We start from the raw sequence: 19,667 nt of genomic DNA on the forward strand, positions 1-19,667 counted from the left end.
GTATTCTTTTCTTTCATTTTTGGTAATGTGCTTTGAGAATATGCCTTTTTGTATTTCTTTGTTGAATATTTGTTTGTTCTTATATGGATTGAGAATGTAACACAAGGTTGATTGCTGTACCCTTATTTTTGACATTCTTACCTATTGTGTCTATTTGTTTTGTTCACACATCATTGTCAATAGTATGCAATTGTATGCGACTGTCAAACAAGTGAGAGGTTTAGCTAGCTATAAAACCAGGTTCAATCAACTATTTGCTACATAAGAAAATGCCTGTACCAAGTCAGAAATATAACAGTTGGTATCCATTCGTTTGATGTATTTTAGCTTTTGATTTTGCCATTTGCTAAATGACTTTCCGTTTAGAATTTTCCTCCGATCTCGTTTTTTTTTATTATTTTACTTTTGATGCGTTTTGGCTTTTGATTTGCCATTTGACAAGAGTTTTTCCGTTTTGAATTTTGCATTGGAGTTCGGAATTTTTTGTTATTTGACTTTTTTTTTTAGATAAAGGCAACATTAGTAAACAGTTGTTCAAAAGTCATAAATCGAACAAATCTGGGTTACAAACTAAAACAGAGAGAAACACATCAACTATAAGAGAAAAACAACGATACAATAGAAACACTGAAGTGCATAAAAAAATACATGCATAGAAACGAACTTTTAGATGACAACTGTCATATTCCTGACTTGGTGCAGGACATTTTAAGAAAAAACGGTGGGTTGAACCTGGTTTTGTGGCTAGCTTAACCCAACGCTTTATGACAATGTTAAATATACCGCTAAAATGACAACATTACATAACAGGAATACAGTACAAATAAATGCAAGGACACTCAGGACAGAGAAATACATTAATAATTAATCTAATAGTACACCTCGAATAATTAACCTCACTACGAATACCTCAGAAAATTTAGAACAGTACACAAAAACAGCATAATAGATTTTGCAAACTGTGCGTCACACGAACGAATCAACGCCACGAAAAGTGACACCACAGTTAAATTTGTAAAAAATGGATATCAATGAAGATTAGGTTTGTAATTATAATTTTTGATGTATTTTATAACAATTACAAGAATATTGATATAGTATTGTGTTCCTAATTGTGTAATTAATTGTTTTATTCAACTATGTCGGTATTCCTCCGTTATCAAACTGTAAAACAAATAAATCCTGTACACGATGTTGTTCTGAAGTAAAATTATGTAAATGAACTTGGTGATTAATTATCTTTTTATTACTTTTACATAGGAATAGAAAATAAAAAAATAGAATTACAACTGCAAACGATAAGACATTAAACAATACACGTTGCGTCCCTTAATTCAGTTAATTGTCATTTTATATAATACTGAAAAATGATGTCATAATATAACAGTATAACTAAACATATAGTGAGTGAAACAACTGCAATGTCAAAATATGAAGTGTATGATTCATAAATAATATTATGATATATATATAATAAAGATATTTGGAAGGATAACTTTATAAAGGAAGCATGTTTTCAAAAAGTGTATTGTAATTAATTTTAGCATTTTTTTCCCATGCTACATGTTTATCGTTTTGTTATGATGTTATTTTTTTCTTTAGTAACAATCCTATTTGAACTTTAAACTTATAAAACTCTTATTCATATTCCTATTAATAATAAATAATGATTCAATATAAATAATAATACATACAAGTACGTACATTATAATACTTTTAAATGAAATTGTAGTTCTTTGAAAAGTTGCGTATTTCATTTGGTTGTACATTCTATATATAGTCTTCACGACTCGTGCTAATTGTATGTAAGTTCTCTCTTCCACAAATTTCAATAAGATCCTACTATAAAAAAAAACTTGTTCTTTCGGATATAATGGAGTGCACAGATGAAGTCAGGAATATGACCATTGTTGTTCATTCGTTCGATGTGTTTGAGCTTTGATTTTGCCATTTGATTATGGACTTTCCGTTTTGAATATTCCTCGGAGTTCAGTATTTTTGTGATTTTACTTTTTCTTTTCTTCCAGATAGCAATGTACTTTAGTTAGGTTTACCCTTGACAAAAAAATGCTCCGTTGGATTGTTTTATTTTAAAGGCCTGTTTATATCAGTTCAAGAGTTCCAAGACGTCCGACGACTTTCATAAGAGACAAACCAGAGCTACTACTACGGACTAACCTTTAATCTAAAGGTAGGCTTTAATAGTTTCTGCGCAAACAACTGAAAAAGAAATCAATGTTATTATTTTTAAAGTTTCAAATCTCCCGCTATATAAATATGAAAAGTAAATAAACACGTCACGTGGGTACTTCAGTTAGTTCCTGACAACGAACGCTGTATTTTTACCATCGATACTAACTAAAGTTGAAAAAAATACTATCGATCGTTTTCCTGTTAATTGTCTGTAGGTAAATAAGTAGATGTTTAATGTTATAATGTATGTGTTAATATGATAATGCAGACACAAATACACATCAAATCCTTATCAGGTAACAAACTCCCTTGTTCGGCAAGGTATACATTGTTCTTTAAGGTTCATGTGGACCCTATGGCTAAAATGGCCGTATTTTCACCTCAAAATTTTCTCTGAGTACAGGCAAACCTGTGCATCTGGAAATATTTTAAGGCATAGCATGCCCTAGATAAATAGAATTCAAATGCATTGTTTGATTTAGAAAATTCATAACTTAACTGGATTTTGCTGTACACTTTTTTTCGTCATTGCAGAAGATGATAAAATTAACAAACAGTTGAGTTTACCTTGATATGGTCCACTCAGGTACACAGTTTAATTAACCAATTATTGTCAGGTATCTATTGTCCATCTAATGTCCATTTCAATTAAAAATGCTCACTCTAATTTTTACCTGTGGGGAAGTTCTCAAACCTGTTTCACAACTTAGTTTATCTTGGCACCTTCTGGAGGAATGAAAAAAATTGCACGGCAAAATCCTGGTAAGTTTTTATTTTTCTAAAACATAAAACATACTTAAAATTCATTTATCTAGGGCATGCTATGTCTGATTTTTTTTTACAGATGCGCAGGTTTGTCTGTACTCAGAGTAAATTTTGATGCGAAAATACGGCCATTTTAGCCATAGGGTCCACATGAACCTTAAGTTCTTTCGAAGTAAGACATCACGTGAATTTTGTGACGTATAGCGACCCGATATTTTGAATTATTTTCCCATTTAAATTGCACAGTTCAGTCACTGTTAATAATTGTTCTCTGTGCCAAAAAAAAACCAGCACTAAAGTGAGGAACAGTGATAGCAGAAGAATGGTTCAATTCCATTAAATGAGAATACAATACTTATCCTTCTATTTGTGACCCCAACCCACAGTAAAACTGAAAAAAATAAACCCGGTTGAAAATGTTTTAAAAAAATCACCCGGTTGCAAGTGTTTTTTTTCAAAGCACCCACCTTACCTTAGTGAAAAAAGGAGAACACAGTCTGTTGCTTCAATAAAGTTCAATTTTCTCATTAATCTGACCTGTTTTCGAACTTTGCAAATCAATCCTTGATATTCAAACATATTTCTACCAAACAATGTTAGTCCTGACAGTTTAATTTTTAATTAAATTCCGTCCCTGGAGAATCGTACAAAAATGCACTTTTTCTCGTCATTTCCCCTTTGACTCAATGTTAAATTAACCGATACCCATGTCTACATGTATATCAAATTTAGAAATTCCGTAAATAAAAGTCAATTTTTGCTAATCGATTGAGTATACTTAAACATGTATCTGGCGAAATATTCTACCTAAGGTGTCATACCACCAATTAAAAGTCCCTATCTGTTCAACCAAATTTTACAATTTTCACAGCTTTCTAAATATTTTACCTTAAGTTTAACTTCATAGAAACCAGGTATATCCGGAATTGCACATGTATCAGCTTTCTACATGCCAATTTTCAACAGATGTTTAAAATCATATAAAAGATAAAAAGTCTTCCGAATAGAGGTACCACTAAAAATAACCCCTGGTTTTCTGAAAATCTTAAATTAGTATACTATGGAGTGCATTAATCCTCAATTTTGAATGCAAACTCATAAACAAGTAAATTTTAGCTCAAAATGGTCTTAAGATATTTCTCTTTCACCAAAAGTTTCATTTCTGCCAATTTGTTGGTTAGTTTGAGTAAACAATGACAACAAATGCACTTTTTTTTGTCCGAGTAGGCCTACTTTTACATACGTCGTATGTGAAAGTAGGGTAACGTTCTAAATTTGAGGGAGTAATTGGTGGTATGACACATAAAAACAGTATAATTTTAGAGGAAATTCCGTCCCACATCGATTTAAAAAAGTATTTTTTTCGGGATTTTTCAAAATTGCGGATGATTTGGAAATTAATTTTAATCATCTTTTATTTTCATGCAGAATCTGTGCTGTTTCTGTTATTTTCTTAAATGATATTTCGATACAATTGACTTCAAAATTTCTTTATGAAAAATAGATTATTTCAACATGTTCAAGTGTGAAGTGTACAAAATAACACGGGAACATTTATTGCGACATATATCCAAGATACACTGTTCCTATAAAATAATTAACACTAACTTAAAAATTATCTTTTTAAGATATTTTCCCTGATTTATTTATAACATATCTTTATTTGGAAATATTTATATATATATGTATATATAGTTACTTTTAGAAAAAAAAATGTTTTCGTCCCAACAGAAAAAAAAGTAATGCCCAACATTTATTATAGATAAATATTCTATACCGTTAAAGACTAATTTCCCTTGACGAACAGGTGAACTCTGACTTGATTTTTAATTTACCTAACAATATATTGGCAGGTAATGTCAAACCATAGATGTAACACCTCTATGGTCAAACCAAGAGCCATCAGGTGAAATTAACATCCTGTGTATACATGTATTTCCAGAGTTTAGATTTTGTGATATACAAAATGTTTTTTTTATAAAAGAGGGACGAAAGATACCAGAGGGACAGTCAAACTCATAGATCGAAAACAAACTGACAACGCCACGACCAAAATAAAAAGACAAACAGACAGATAATAGTACAGATGACACAACATAGAAAACTAAAGACTAAGCAACACGAATCCCACCAAAACCTGGGGGTGATCTCAGGTGCTCCGGAAGGGTAAGCAGATCCTGCTCCACATGTGTCACCCGTCGTGTTGCTTAGGTAGCACTCCACAGTTAGGTGTGTAGTTTCGCATTTTGGCCCCTGTGGATTTTTCAAATATGAGAGCTAGTGTGCAATAAAATTCATTTTTGGATAGCTGAGTATTAAAATAGCCTTTGTATTGGGTTTATATGAACATCAAGGTTATGTAATGTATGTAATATAGGCTGTTTTCTGTATGACAGTCCGTATTTGCATGTCCATACCATACATTGGTCTGGCAATTATTGTAATGTTTTTTTCCAACTTTTTATCGCACGAACTTTGTGATTGGATTTTACGAAAAAATTAGGCGAAAGACACCCATTTTTTATTTGATCATTAGGAAGATTTAAGAAAACAGTTTCTAAAAAGGTATCACTCAAAGGCATTGAAATTCTAGTTTGATCCAAATTTTGGGGGGATATATGACATATTCACCCCCCTTTTTGCAATATTTTATGGTAAATAAATGCAGAATGTTGCCATGGATACACATAAAAGGAATTAATTTTCATCCTTTTAACTTTTGAAAATTGAATCTATGGAAGATACTAATTACATACATATGCACATGTACAACACAAACAGTTAGGTTAATGTATTAGAAATCCAGGAATAGGAGATGATAAAACATTTTGGGGCTCATTTTTAATTTTATTTTCTAACTGTGGAGTGCTACCTTATGCTATTACAAATCCGGTAAATAGTCTAATTCGGTAGGTCACATTCGCGAAAAGGGAAGGGTATTGTAGTTACGACATAAAGGAACATATCCGATATCATCTGTGAAACGGTTATTCCATAACGGTCAACTAACTTGTGATGGCGTCCGTAAAATTTACGAAGGGATGATTTCAACTTCGCCATTTGGAACTCTTGGTTTATTAGCTTCCTTGTGAGCAGCAATCCACTATCAAGGAAATCATGATAGGAAATACAATATCAATTCGGAGATATATACTCCGTATGCAGGTGCTGCTGGAATGTTGCTACATAGAAATGGAAAGTTCACAATTGGGATCTCTTTTGACGTAAAGTTTTGTTTTCAACCGACCCTCATTGTCAATTACTAGATGTAAGTCAAGATATGAGGCAGACTTAACTGTATATTTAGTATCCTTTATCTCTAGTTCGATGGGATATAAACGTACTGTCGCTACACATAAATATTTTCTCTTCCCCGTGTACACAGCAGAAGATATATACACCATAAAGAACTGTTTGAAAATATGAATATTATGAAAAATTCTTTGATCAGTTGATTTTTGCGTAAAAAGACTATCAAATATACATGTTTCACAATAATTGTTTTAAAGAATTATTCTGATTCAAGTTTTATATTATTATTATTATTTCTTTATTTCATAGAAAATTAAACGAGATTTCATTGCATATTTTAATTTTTGTAATTTATTTTATTAATACAATAGTTTAAGCAAAATGCAGTTACTAAAAAAATCGATTATGAAATTGTAACTCAAATTGTTTACAAAAAGGTGTTATTGTATACATTTCAACAACATTATATACCCACCAATATTTATCCACAGAGTTATCGGTCCTGAATAAGACTGATATAGTTGGGCATGATTTCAGAGGTCGGAGAGGACATTGTCTATTGGACGGAACCCTATTATAATCCTCTTTTACTTTGATCTTAAAGGGAATGCTGATGTTTTATTTTCTAAATTTGACCTCACAACCAAATTTCAGTATTAATCTCATATTTGTATTAATCATTAACGGTTTCTAAGAATGTCCTCGAAGGGTTGAGACAGAAATACTATTTAACATCAAAATATACACCACTACTACGAAATATAACAGTATCATTTGTTTTTTTCTGATAAAATCTACATGACTTATGTGAGGATTCTGTAAGGACAGACAGGGATCGACCTGATCGATCAAGACTTTTTTTTATTGATTAGTTATAAAGATAGTGTAGCAGGAACAATTCTGCCTAAGATTCGGGGGTGCCGACCACAGCTAATTCTAGTTTGTAAACTGATGTGCGGAAAACGACTGATGCCAAAAGTGATGAGCTGTAATAAATCTAAGTAAATAAAAACCAAAAACTGAAAACAATATATGATTTAATTAACAAAATACAACTTTTATTTATGTAAAGCCAAAAGTGTAGAAATGGAGCATTCAATAAGACTTCAATTTACCATACTGAGGAGGCATATAGCTAATGCACTAACCTATTGGAAACTGGTAGGAAAGCTTGGCTTTCCTTGGTGGGACTGAATGTCAGTCCTCAGAGGATTCAAAATAAGAATCTAAAACTAGTTATATAAAATATATAAATTTCTCGCAGAAGGTTATCAAAGGTTTTGCGACGATGCAAATATTCAACTTTACAATATAAATAAATATCTTTAACCAATGAATTCAAATAGCAAAATCTATGTAATTTAACAAATATATACGGAATAAACTTCATGTAAATTCTTAAATAAGAAACATGAAATTTATAGTTTTAAACAAGGGAAACAATAATGTAATAATAATCCTAACTGCCACATTCCTCCCCCCTAAGACAAACAATAAATTTCATAATTAAAGTATGCAAACTGAAATGTCTATCAAATTGATGCATCTGCAGCACTAAAAACGCAAGATTTAAAAGTCATGTAAACAATAAATCAAATATATATTAGTCAAATCTTAATAACGAGAAAGTTCAAACTGTTCAATGGAGACCACTTCATCAATCTGCAACCCCCCTCCTCCCTTCGAAAAAAAATGTATATGAAATAACATTTGACGGTGAAATTTTACAAAATTCCATCAACGTTCATCAGATTAAATGTCTTTCAATCAAATGTAGAACTATCACTTTTAAATAAATGTCACTGTTTAACACATACACAAACACACATCAGCATTAGGTTCAAAGAATAACGGGCGCGACTTGAGGTCTTCTCTTGGTAAGTATTCTTCAGATTCCATGGTATGGCACATATAGGATAAGGGCACAGCTAACAGTTGAAATCCAACATGAAAAGTTATACCAGGCAATGTCCACCAATGTTGATCTCACAGTGGCACATTTGACGTGTACCACCGGGTTCTATTACTGCAATCCAACGTTGTTGATAACGGTAACACAGACGTTGTGCCACCGGAGATGGATCGGGTCCATCTGTATGCAAGGGTCTCAAAATAAAGTTGGACGATGTCCATCTTTTTAGAAAGGTTCTAAATAATGGATCAAATCCATCTGTATGAGCTAGAAGTGTTCCTAACTTCAAGCTTAACGTTCACTCTATTGGTTCCTGCCATGACAAAAATCAAGAAGTCGGTCTCCCGTAAACTCTCTAAATAATAAATATTTAGCTAGAGATTACAATCCAGACACACGAGCAACAACTCATAAAATAAGCCAATTCCAACTAAACTAGCTAACAGTCTACACTTCAAACTAAACAGAAGATCAGCTATAATTCAAGCCAGTATTTAAATGAAAAATAAAACAAGTTGGGATGTGCAACATCCCTCCCTTTGAAAAAGAAAAACCAAACAGCCAAAACTGAGAGGCATGACACCCCTGAGTACATTGAAATAAATATGAAGTAAAACTATAAATATAAAACACAATGTAAAAACAACCATTAAACAAAGGTTACACAATCTGAACTACAATTATCATTCTTTAACATCTCGCCTATTTCTGAGATCTTCGCTTGACTATCTGCAGACCTGTAATCTCTAGAATGACATATAGAAGACGCGTTGGAACACTTAGACCTGACATGACCTAACTGATGACATTTAAAACATCTCTTTGGTTTACGTTTCCTTCGTGATCTTAATCGCCTCCTCAATATATTAATCAAAATTTCAAAACTGTTATGAACTGATTTACAACAATCTAAACTTTCTGTCTCATCAATAATCTCAGGATCACCAGAAAAATGAACAGCTTCATATTCAATAGCTAGTGATACCGCCTCGTCTAAACTATGAGGGTGCTTAAATGTGACAAATTTAGCCATCTCAATATTCAAAAATGATGTAAATAAGTCAATAAAATACGATTCCAAATCAGAAAAATTATCAGGATAAGCCTTATGAGCTAGTATCTTAAAACGCGGACCAAAATCAGAAATTGTTTCCTTTTCTTTCAAGCTGCAAACTCGCAGTTGAAATTTAAAATATGCCATCCTCTCCTTAGGATTGAACCTCTGAATGAGAACATTTTTCAAGCAGTCATAATCATATAACTGTGGCCATTTTAAGAAACGTAAAACAGTTTGAGCATCACCTCTCAAATTCATTATCAACTGACATGCCATCTCAAATTCATTCCACTTATTCCAAAGAGAAACTGTCTCAAAATGAACAAAATAATCAGTAATATCAATGCTGATACCATCAAACAAACAAGGTTTTTCTTCAAACCTTATCATAACTGAATATATATTTACAAAATAAACCAAACAATGAACATAAAATACCCCAGAAATAACTATTCAATACTGGTCTGCTGAGGACTGTCATATCCAGTGGCACCAAACATTGACTCAAATGTCTGCTCCATTTCTTAGTATACTTTTGTTCAGTTACAAACCAGAAAAGCTGCTTTAGAATTCCACACCCCACCCGCACTACCAAATGAAGCAGGGACAATGATTCGGGGGTGCGGACCACAGCTAATTCTAGTTTGTAAACTGATGTGCGGAAAACGACTGATGCCAAAAGTGATGAGCTGTAATAAATCTAAGTAAATAAAAACCAAAAACTGAAAACAATATATGATTTAATTAACAAAATACAACTTTTATTTATGTAAAGCCAAAAGTGTAGAAATGGAGCATTCAATAAGACTTCAATTTACCATACTGAGGAGGCATGTAGCTAATGCACTAACCTATTGGAAACTGGTTGGAAAGCTTGGGTTTCCTTGGTGGGACTGAATGTCAGTCCTCAGAGGATTCAAAATAAGAATCTAAAACTAGTTATATAAAATATATAAATTTCTCGCAGAAGGTTATCAAAGGTTTTGCGACGATGCAAATATTCAACTTTACAATATAAATAAATATCTTTAACCAATGAATTCAAATAGCAAAATCTATGTAATTTAACAAGTATATACGGAATAAACTTCATGTAAATTCTTAAATAAGAAACATGAAATTTATAGTTTTAAACAAGGGAAATAATAATGTAATAATAATCCTAACTGCCACAATAGGTTAAGTTTTCGTGGCTACGTTTATTTCTCTGTTGCTACATGATTTTTAAAGTTTATAACTGTTTTTGGAGTATATTATGATTGTAAACTGCATATAACGTCTGACATGGGTCTTCTGATCTGAATTGCATTTACAGTACATGAAGCATTGAAAATTGTCAGTTTAGATCAGCTGATGGGTACTTTTTCAAAAACATTTATTATTAAGACTTGCTAGAATGATTTAAAGCATGATCTTTAAATCTGGCGAGACATCTCCGCGTGTGCACTTTTGTATTTCATATTTGGTCACAAGTGGTAGGTGTATGGACAATCAACTTTGATTGGATCTCTATTTCAAAACTTTTTCCTTCTGCACCTTGTTTCTAGTTTCTAGCCTTTCCTTACCATCCTATCTTCTAAAGAATTTGTTCAAACACAAAAAGGTGAAAAAAACGTCTTTTAAGAGTAATAACCGATTAGCCTCTTAGTCAAAGCATAAATATATATAAGAATAAGAAGATGTGGTATATGATTGCCAATCAGACTACACTCCACCAGAGACCAGTAAACAATTTTAGGTCACGATGTTTTAATGAGTAAAACGCAAACCGCATAGTTGACCATAAAAGGCTCGGAAAAAAACAAATATAGTTAAACAATTCAGACGATAAAACTATAATGTTCTGATTCATGTACAAAACAATAAACGAAAAACAAACATGACTATCTTAGCCGTATTTGGCACAAGTTTTTGGAAATTTGGGTCCTCAATGCTCTTCAGTTTAAACTTGCTTGGCTTTCTAACTATTTTGATCTGAGCGTCACTGATGAGTCTTATGTAGACGAAACGCGCGTCTGGCGTATCAAATTATAAGCCTGGTATCTTTGATGACTTAATAAAGCAGCAAACGACAACCACTAATATCAGGTTATAAACCTTTGATTGGCTTATACAGAATGTAATGTGGTGGGGTTAATAATGTGTTTTTTGGCACCAAACCCACCCGTTACCTGGGATAGTGGTGTTAAACTACAACGCAAAAATCAGCTGAAAAGGAAAAACATCATCGTATCGACACAAAGCACATAAAAAACCTGACAACACAAAAGCACGCAGTACAGATCTGAAAGTATTCGAAGATACCGAAAACTAGTTCAACGCCAATGCAAACTAATAAAAGTCATGTGTCAAAGACTAAATATCAATCAGTACACATCAATTATCCAATAGATTCAGTGTAAGACGCTACTTATAGTTAGAGAAAAACATAACCATGTGCAATTCCAAAATATAGGTAGCAACGGATTGTAGAACCGTGAATGTACATATGTGTATACCAATTATATTTATATTGGTTTTAATTTACTGATAGCAAAATCAATATCTATACTGATATATATATATACATTTTTGTATATTAAAATATTTACAATTAAATACAATGTAATTTTGTTGAATTGGTAATTTTGTATAATTTAAGTTTACCTAAAGGAATGATAAGTTTACTTAAAGGAATGATAAATTTACTTAAAGGAATGATAAGTTTACTTAAAGGAATGATAATTTACTTAAAGGAATAACAAGTTTACTTAAATGAATGATAAGTTTACTTTAAGGAATGATAAGTTTACTTAAAGGAATAATTAGTTTACCCGGATCATAGTAAACTTTTCTTAACCCGAGTTTTACTGTGTGTGTTGCTGTGTTTTGTCTATTACACGTTGACTTAATGTATAAGGGAGGGTTGCGATTGTTTTGTGCGGACAACGAACTTTTAATAATTTACTAAATATAGATGTGTCATATATTTGAACAGAAAGTACAATGGCATCTGAAAAGACCATATCTTGTGGCCCGTGTAGGTTTGAAAATATCACGAACAACGCAAGTAAATGGTGTACCATATGTAAAGAAGGCTTCTGTGGAGAATGTGAACAGTCTCATAAATCTATAAACAATTCTATAAATCACAAGATGATTTCGATTGAGGACTATTCTAAAGTACAGGAAATTACAGTAAATCTTAACTGTGAGATTCATGGTAAAAAGCTGGATTTATACTGCAAGCAACACGATATTGCGGTATGCGTCGTTTGTATTTCCTCTGAACATAAAATGTGTTCATCTTCTGATGTTATCTCGATCGACGAAGCATCTAAAAAATCTAACAATCAGCTGCACTCTCAGACTTATTAGGAACTATCTCAAGAACGTTGGACAACGTGAAGCATTGTATAAACGATCAAGAAACGATGTAGACAAAGATGAAAGAACAATTAAAAAAACGATTGCAGACACGCTAATGAATCTGAAAAACTACCTGGATGAGGTCGAGAAAAAACTTCTTCTAGATTTAAAATCTACTCAAAAGAGCTGTAAATCCAAAAACATAAACATTCTCCATCAATTGAAACAAAAAGAAAAAGAGTTAAACAAACTGAGGGAGCATACACTTCAAATGAAACGTTTTACATATGACATACAAGTGTTTCTGGAAACACGCCAATTAAACAACACAATCATTGACAATTTTCGATCTCTAAAAGAAGAGATAATTGATTGTACGAATGACAGAATAGAAATAAAGATACATCCCGTGATTGGTTCCTTGATGAAGGAGGTAGGACAACTTGGAAAAAATCAAAGTCATTGAAACTAAGGCTAGTCTACAATTAAAAGATGCAAAGATTGACCAGGCTCAGATACAAATACATGGATCACTGCAAAATGTTAGTAATACCAGTCTGCAGCTTAAACAGAAGTTTGATATCAAAGGATCAGAAGCACCAATAGCTGGCTGTATCATATTGCCTGAAGACAGAATCATAATTGCAGATTATTTTGGAAGTGGTGACTTAATGGAATATGGTAAAGATGGAAACCATATTCGTAACATATCCTTCTCTACTGGACCGTACGGTCTAACAGTAATAGATACTGACCGTATTGCTGTTACATATGGCAATAAAAGATATCTGGAGATTATAAACTATTTGGATGATATTGAAAGGAAGAAGGTACAATGTAGTAACACATGCTGGGGAATATCTTACCAGGATCAGAAACTGTATGTTGTTGTTAACCTGCAGGGCATAGTGGTGATGGACTTGACTGGGAAAACATTAAATACAATTGATATCAACGTTTTAGACAACATTGTGTATTATATGACAACGACCAGAGATAAGATATACTATACCAGCGGTAGAAACAATACTGTACACTGCTATAGTATGACAGGACAAGAAATCTGGGTATTCAAGAATCGTTCCATTTCCCAACCAAGAGGTATATCTGTGGACAATAATCAGAATGTATTTTTATAAGAATTTGGTTAAATATACTTACCATGAAATTACATTTATATTATATAGAATATGTTTGCTTTCACAACATGTTCTCATCGCAATTAACTAGGTGATTAAAAATTACATCCATGAGATGTACTCACCTACGTCATAGTTCACCTGTGTAACATACACTAGCTTTAGTTTTAATTTTTGCGTTCAAGAGAACGCATGTTTCTCGTCGGCAAGGATTCTTAACAGTTTACTGTTGAAAATCCTTATGTTTTATAAAAGACATTATTTGTTTTCGGAATATCGGTATACGATTGATTTAATGTGAATCAGAATACAGAACTTCTGCCAAGTTTCTGATATGCACGTTTTCGTCATTTTTACAGCTTACGAGTCTGGAAATACGACGACATAGAAAATGACCTTTGTTTAGCCGCCATTTTCAAACATTAAATCGGGTCCGAGGAAAGGCAGAATTTAGCTGTCAAAATCGGACATGTTACGTGAGTACTACGTTTTTAAAAAAGATATATTTTTAAACGGATGTTTATTTCTTTTTTCACGCTCAGCTGACTGGATTTTTCACTGCATTAGAGCAATGCTACGAAACGGGTCGAGTGTAAAGTTTGAATAAAGTCGATTGTTTACAATTTGCAGTCTGTACACGAGACTGTGTAAACACATCACTATATTAAAATCAGAATAGGTATTTTGACCAGATCTGATTGTTTTTCATGTGGAAAACGTCCGTATGGGAGCGTATACCACTATTGTCACTTGTTTACAATTTGCAGTCTGTTACGTGTACACCTGGTACACGAGACTGTGTAAACACATAACTATTGAATCAGAATAGGTATTTTGACCAGATCTGATTATTTTAATGTGGATAACGTCCGTATGGGAGCGTATACCACTATTGTGACTAGAACCTTAATTGGTTCAATAAATTTCAAACAGAAAAGGGAATCTGCCCATTTCTGATTGTTTTATTTGGAAAACGTTTCATACAGGGAGCGTAGACCAACAGTGATAATGTTTTAACAGTTGATAAATACATCACAATCAGAATAGGGATTTTGCCCACAACTGATGATGTTTATTTGGTTAACCTTCCATTCAGGGAACATAAACCATATTTATTGAAAATAAAACGTGCTCAATGGATCACTATAGAATTAAAATAGAATAGGGATTTTGCCCAAGTCTATTTGATTAATGTTGACATGTTTCATACAGGAAACATAGGAACTAGAACAACATGCATGATTTAGAATCTGTAAGTTGCTTTCATTCTAATAAAATACAGATTTGATATCTTACATAAAATTAAATCATAACTATTTATTGATTGCACATTGATATTTATTGAGCATAGAATTGCACGTGGATGATTGTTGCAAATAAAATAAATTAGAATCAGACTAGTGAATTTAAGTACAAGTCTATCTGATTTTTCTAGACATCCTTCCACCCAGGGAAAATTATGTCTACTTTTTATTATATTTTAAAACAACACAAGCATAGCTAATATATGGTTGCACATTGTTTTTTGTGATGAACCAACAGTTTAGTCAATTAACATATTTGCTCATATTGATAATATATTGAACAAGTGTCGGGAAATAGTCAAGACAGATATTAAAGACACTAAAATAATACATTGTTATCTAGTACAATACAAATGTGATTGCAGTTTAAGCATACCAATACATACTTCTTTTAAATATGTCCAGTTTAAATCAGGACAGTAATTCTTAGAAGCCTGAAATATTTTTCCAGAACAGCAAATTGCTGTAAATATTTAATTATTTTTTACTGATAAATAATTCTCCAATGCTCTAACAGACATGGAGACAGTAAGAATGGAGCACTGTTCTAAATACAGTTGATAGCTTGTGACAACTCTTTTTACTAATATTAAAATTCATGGTCAGTTTACTTATGACAAGAACAACATGAATATTATAAGTATGAACTGCTATAACCAATTGTTTGTTTTTGTCGGCAGTAAGGAAACAAAGGCTTTTATATGTTTTTATGTAAACATTAGATTGTCTATTGAATAAAGAGTTTAGAGGATGTCATGATGCATTTCACAAAGACTCATTCAAGGTAATGGCTTATATATTGATTACATAATTCAGAGTGTACATTGCCAATGCATATAATATAATATGTACCAATTCTGCTTTGTTTTGAGTACACAAAAAAAGAGGTGATAACATAAGACTTAAGAGACTATCTTATCCTCGCTATATGGGAATCACTGTCAAATTATACATATATGTATCTTCCAATCATGAAAGCAAAAGGAGTTTGGATGCTCTTTTAAAAATAGAAAATTATGCCTAATAATTTACATCTTAAGTTTTCTAAGCAATGCCAACAGATGGGCAAGTTCCTGCTATAAGGATTCATTTATTGGGTCTGTTTTATTCTTAATGTGAGATTGGTAGAACCCAACAGTTTATGCAATGGCTACACATTGTTTTTCCTAGAGTTAAATATTGATTCAGAATTCTGAAGTATAGAGGACTCAAATATGCTGATTTATAGAAACAAGATTATCATTAATTTAGATCTTGTAAAAAAATTAGTAAAATATTGGTAAATAAATAAATAAGATTTAGGCATTGTGGATGCCGGATTTATTTAAAATGCTAGACATGATCTAGGAAATAGAAGTAGTTCTCAAGATTTGAAACTATCTATTATACAGCTCTTTATATAAACCTTTTATTTAGTCAGTCTTTACGTCAGATGCAGAAAAAAAAAAAAAAAAAAAAAGAAGAGGTTTTTTGGAGTAACACATGATGTACCAATATAAACATATAATATATATACTTTTCAATTGGTTCTCAAATTTTAGCACCATTGTAGAAGCAGTTAATCTAACAGCAAAATGTAGGAAAAGCAATTTATTCAAAAGACTGATTAATAGTTAGCAAATAGCTTTCAATTGTCTAAGAATAGTACATGGAAGTAAAATATAGTATGATAATTCCATGATTATATCAAATCAAATACGAGACATTTTCTTAATATTATACCTAAATATTAAAATGTCATTGTTTATTTTTGCTCATTATTAGCATAAAGTTACAAAAATCTAGTCTGGTCAAAGTCAAGTTGTGTATTATCTACATGCAGGAAGGTTTTCCGAATGCATGTGATTTTAATTTCGGAATTGATGGTATTTATTCACTTTTCAATTTCCATATTACCAGCCAGAATAATATAAATATATAGCATAGAGTTAGTATCTAATGCAAGAATATGCTACACAAAATTGAAATGTTTTTATTTTTAACAATTACTTTGAATTTTGATTCAATATTGTTTTGAAAGATGTGATTATTTAAATCACATTAATTTTGTTTTTTCCAAATCTGGGGACAAATGCAAAATTCTTCTGAGTGACTAAGTTAACCAAATGGCTGGGTTGAAGTCACAAAATACTACAAAAAGTTGTTTGGTTTATATATATTGAATCATATCAGAATGTATAGGATTCAGATGAGGTGAACCAAGACAGAAATAAAATGAGCATTTTTGATAGTGAAACCATTTCTGAAATAACTAAGAACACTTAGGATACTGCAAGTTAGTACAAGTGTTTTCCATTTTGTCAAACAAGTGTTTTTCTTTAAATACAACTATAGAACTATATTTGACAAGTTGCATTTAAGTATTTCTGATAGCGAAATAATTTCTGAAATTAATATAAACAATTGTCAAGAGCAACATACAAGAGTTGTTCATTATGTCAAATTTTTGTTTCTTTAAATTTGGAACTGTGTACATGGCAAGATATTCTAGAAAGTTAACCGTTGTGAAATGTTAATTAGAAATATCAAAACATTTTATTTTAGACAGATTTTTCATAGCTGGAGAAAATCATCTGTTAGCATTCTTTTTGGATTTATAAGGACAACAATCATGGCTTTAATTCAGCTCAACATCCAAATGTTCTGTGGAAGCAGTATATCAATGGAAACATGTATACTGAAACTTTTCCACTGATTTATCCATTTCTGTATTTTTACAATTGAGTAGTCCAATACAAAACAAAAATATTGTTCATGGTTGAAATGGTAGACATTGTATTCAAAGGTTCTACCACTCACAGAAATTTTATCAGATTTTTAAAATTTAGTCAGTTTAGAGAAATGTCATTATACAATAGTACAAGACTTCTCTTGAAGAAAATATTTTATTCTTAATCTATAAAATATTAAAAGTAGTATATCTAGCAGAGAAGCAAATTCTCAGGGACTATAACTTTAAAAAAGTTTAAAGATTAATCCAGATTTAGCATAATCATGAAACAACTTTGGTTTGAGTCTTTAATAAACTTTGATTGTATTAAGGACACCTATTTACAAAGTATATTTTTTAATTGATTATAATTCTTTAATTAAGTAGAAAAGAATTTATTTCGAAAGATATGATATTGAACAGGTTATCAAAAGACGACAGCAATCATATATTATCTGTTATTATATTAATATAGACAGAGACATATAAATTGAATTATATGTCTCTGATATAGAGAAAACAATGGAAAGTTAAAGAAAGGTAATAATGTTTCCAAATAAACTTAAGTTTCAAAGTTGAAAGTAAATGAAATTAAGGTTGGATTAGTTCTTGTCGATTTGTACATGTACAAGCAACAAGAACAACCTATTCAGAAACAAATGCTTATTTACTGTTGCATAAATATTACAACACATTTAGCTCATAATGAAGGAGCTTTAATATAATTATTTCTATACTGACCTGCAGATTATTTATTCATCAGATATAGAAAGATGGGGTATATATATACATGTGAGTGCCATTGAGACAACTCTACATCAAGTCTATTAATTTTGCATACTTGTATTTATACAATCTGCAAAGTTTGCCATTGATACATATAGTTATGCAGCATAGCTTCATTGTATAATAAATTCAGTTATTTCGGTTTTTACTAATATCCGTATTTACAAAAATTTAATGGAGTTACATTTTAAAAAATTTCACATTATTTTTTTTATATGTTGAAATTGTATGTGTGTGAGAGAATTTATCCTCCACCAAATGAAATACTGCTTGTTAATCAGTAAATATTCTATATAATATAAATGTAATTTCATGGTAAGTATATTTAACCAAATTCATATAAAATGGTAATTTTTGAAATCTCAAGAAGAGATTTTATATGAATTTATAGGGTTAAATATACTTACCACAATCCACCACCACCCCTGGAATAAATTCAGTTTTTTGTTCACTTAATTGAAATTATTCAATTAAAAGACAAATTAAAACTAAAGCTAGTGTATGTTACACAGGTGAACTATGACGTAGGTGAGTACATCTCATGGATGTAATTTTTAATCACCTAGTTAATTGCGATGAGAACATGTTGTGAAAGCAAACATATTCTATATAATATAAATGTAATTTCATGGTAAGTATATTTAACCCTATAAATTCATATAAAATCTCTTCTTGAGATTTCAAAAATTACCATTGTTATTGGTAGATCATCTAATAATCTGACAGTGATAAGACATGACGGTAAAGACAGTAAGGTCTTACTTACTGATCGCGATGAACAAAATAATCCAATGGCAGTGCATTACAACAAAGAAAAGAACATCGTTTGCTTAGGGTTAAAAGAAACAAGCATAGCGTTATATCAAGTGTCGTAAAAATAATTGTGAATTGCTGAATAAGTTACTTACGGTTTGTATATTGAATTACCTGATATTATGGTATTACAATAAAAAGACATAATGTCAGATGTGGTTCAATCATGATCAATCATTGCTTAGATTATCACTTTCTTAAGAATAAGCGTTCCATTAAATGTTGATTTCCAATGACAATATGAATGTTATAGGTTGCATTTCTGTAAATATTGACAATGCAATTTCCCATAGGAACTCCTTTTACGGCTAAAACTGTACCACTTTTACTATGAAGTTTTGAAAAAAATCTTATCCTAGAATTGAGAGTTCATGTGCACCACAATTTT

Source organism: Mytilus trossulus, chromosome 2, assembly GCF_036588685.1.
Source record: "Mytilus trossulus isolate FHL-02 chromosome 2, PNRI_Mtr1.1.1.hap1, whole genome shotgun sequence".
Taxonomy (NCBI): domain Eukaryota; kingdom Metazoa; phylum Mollusca; class Bivalvia; order Mytilida; family Mytilidae; genus Mytilus; species Mytilus trossulus.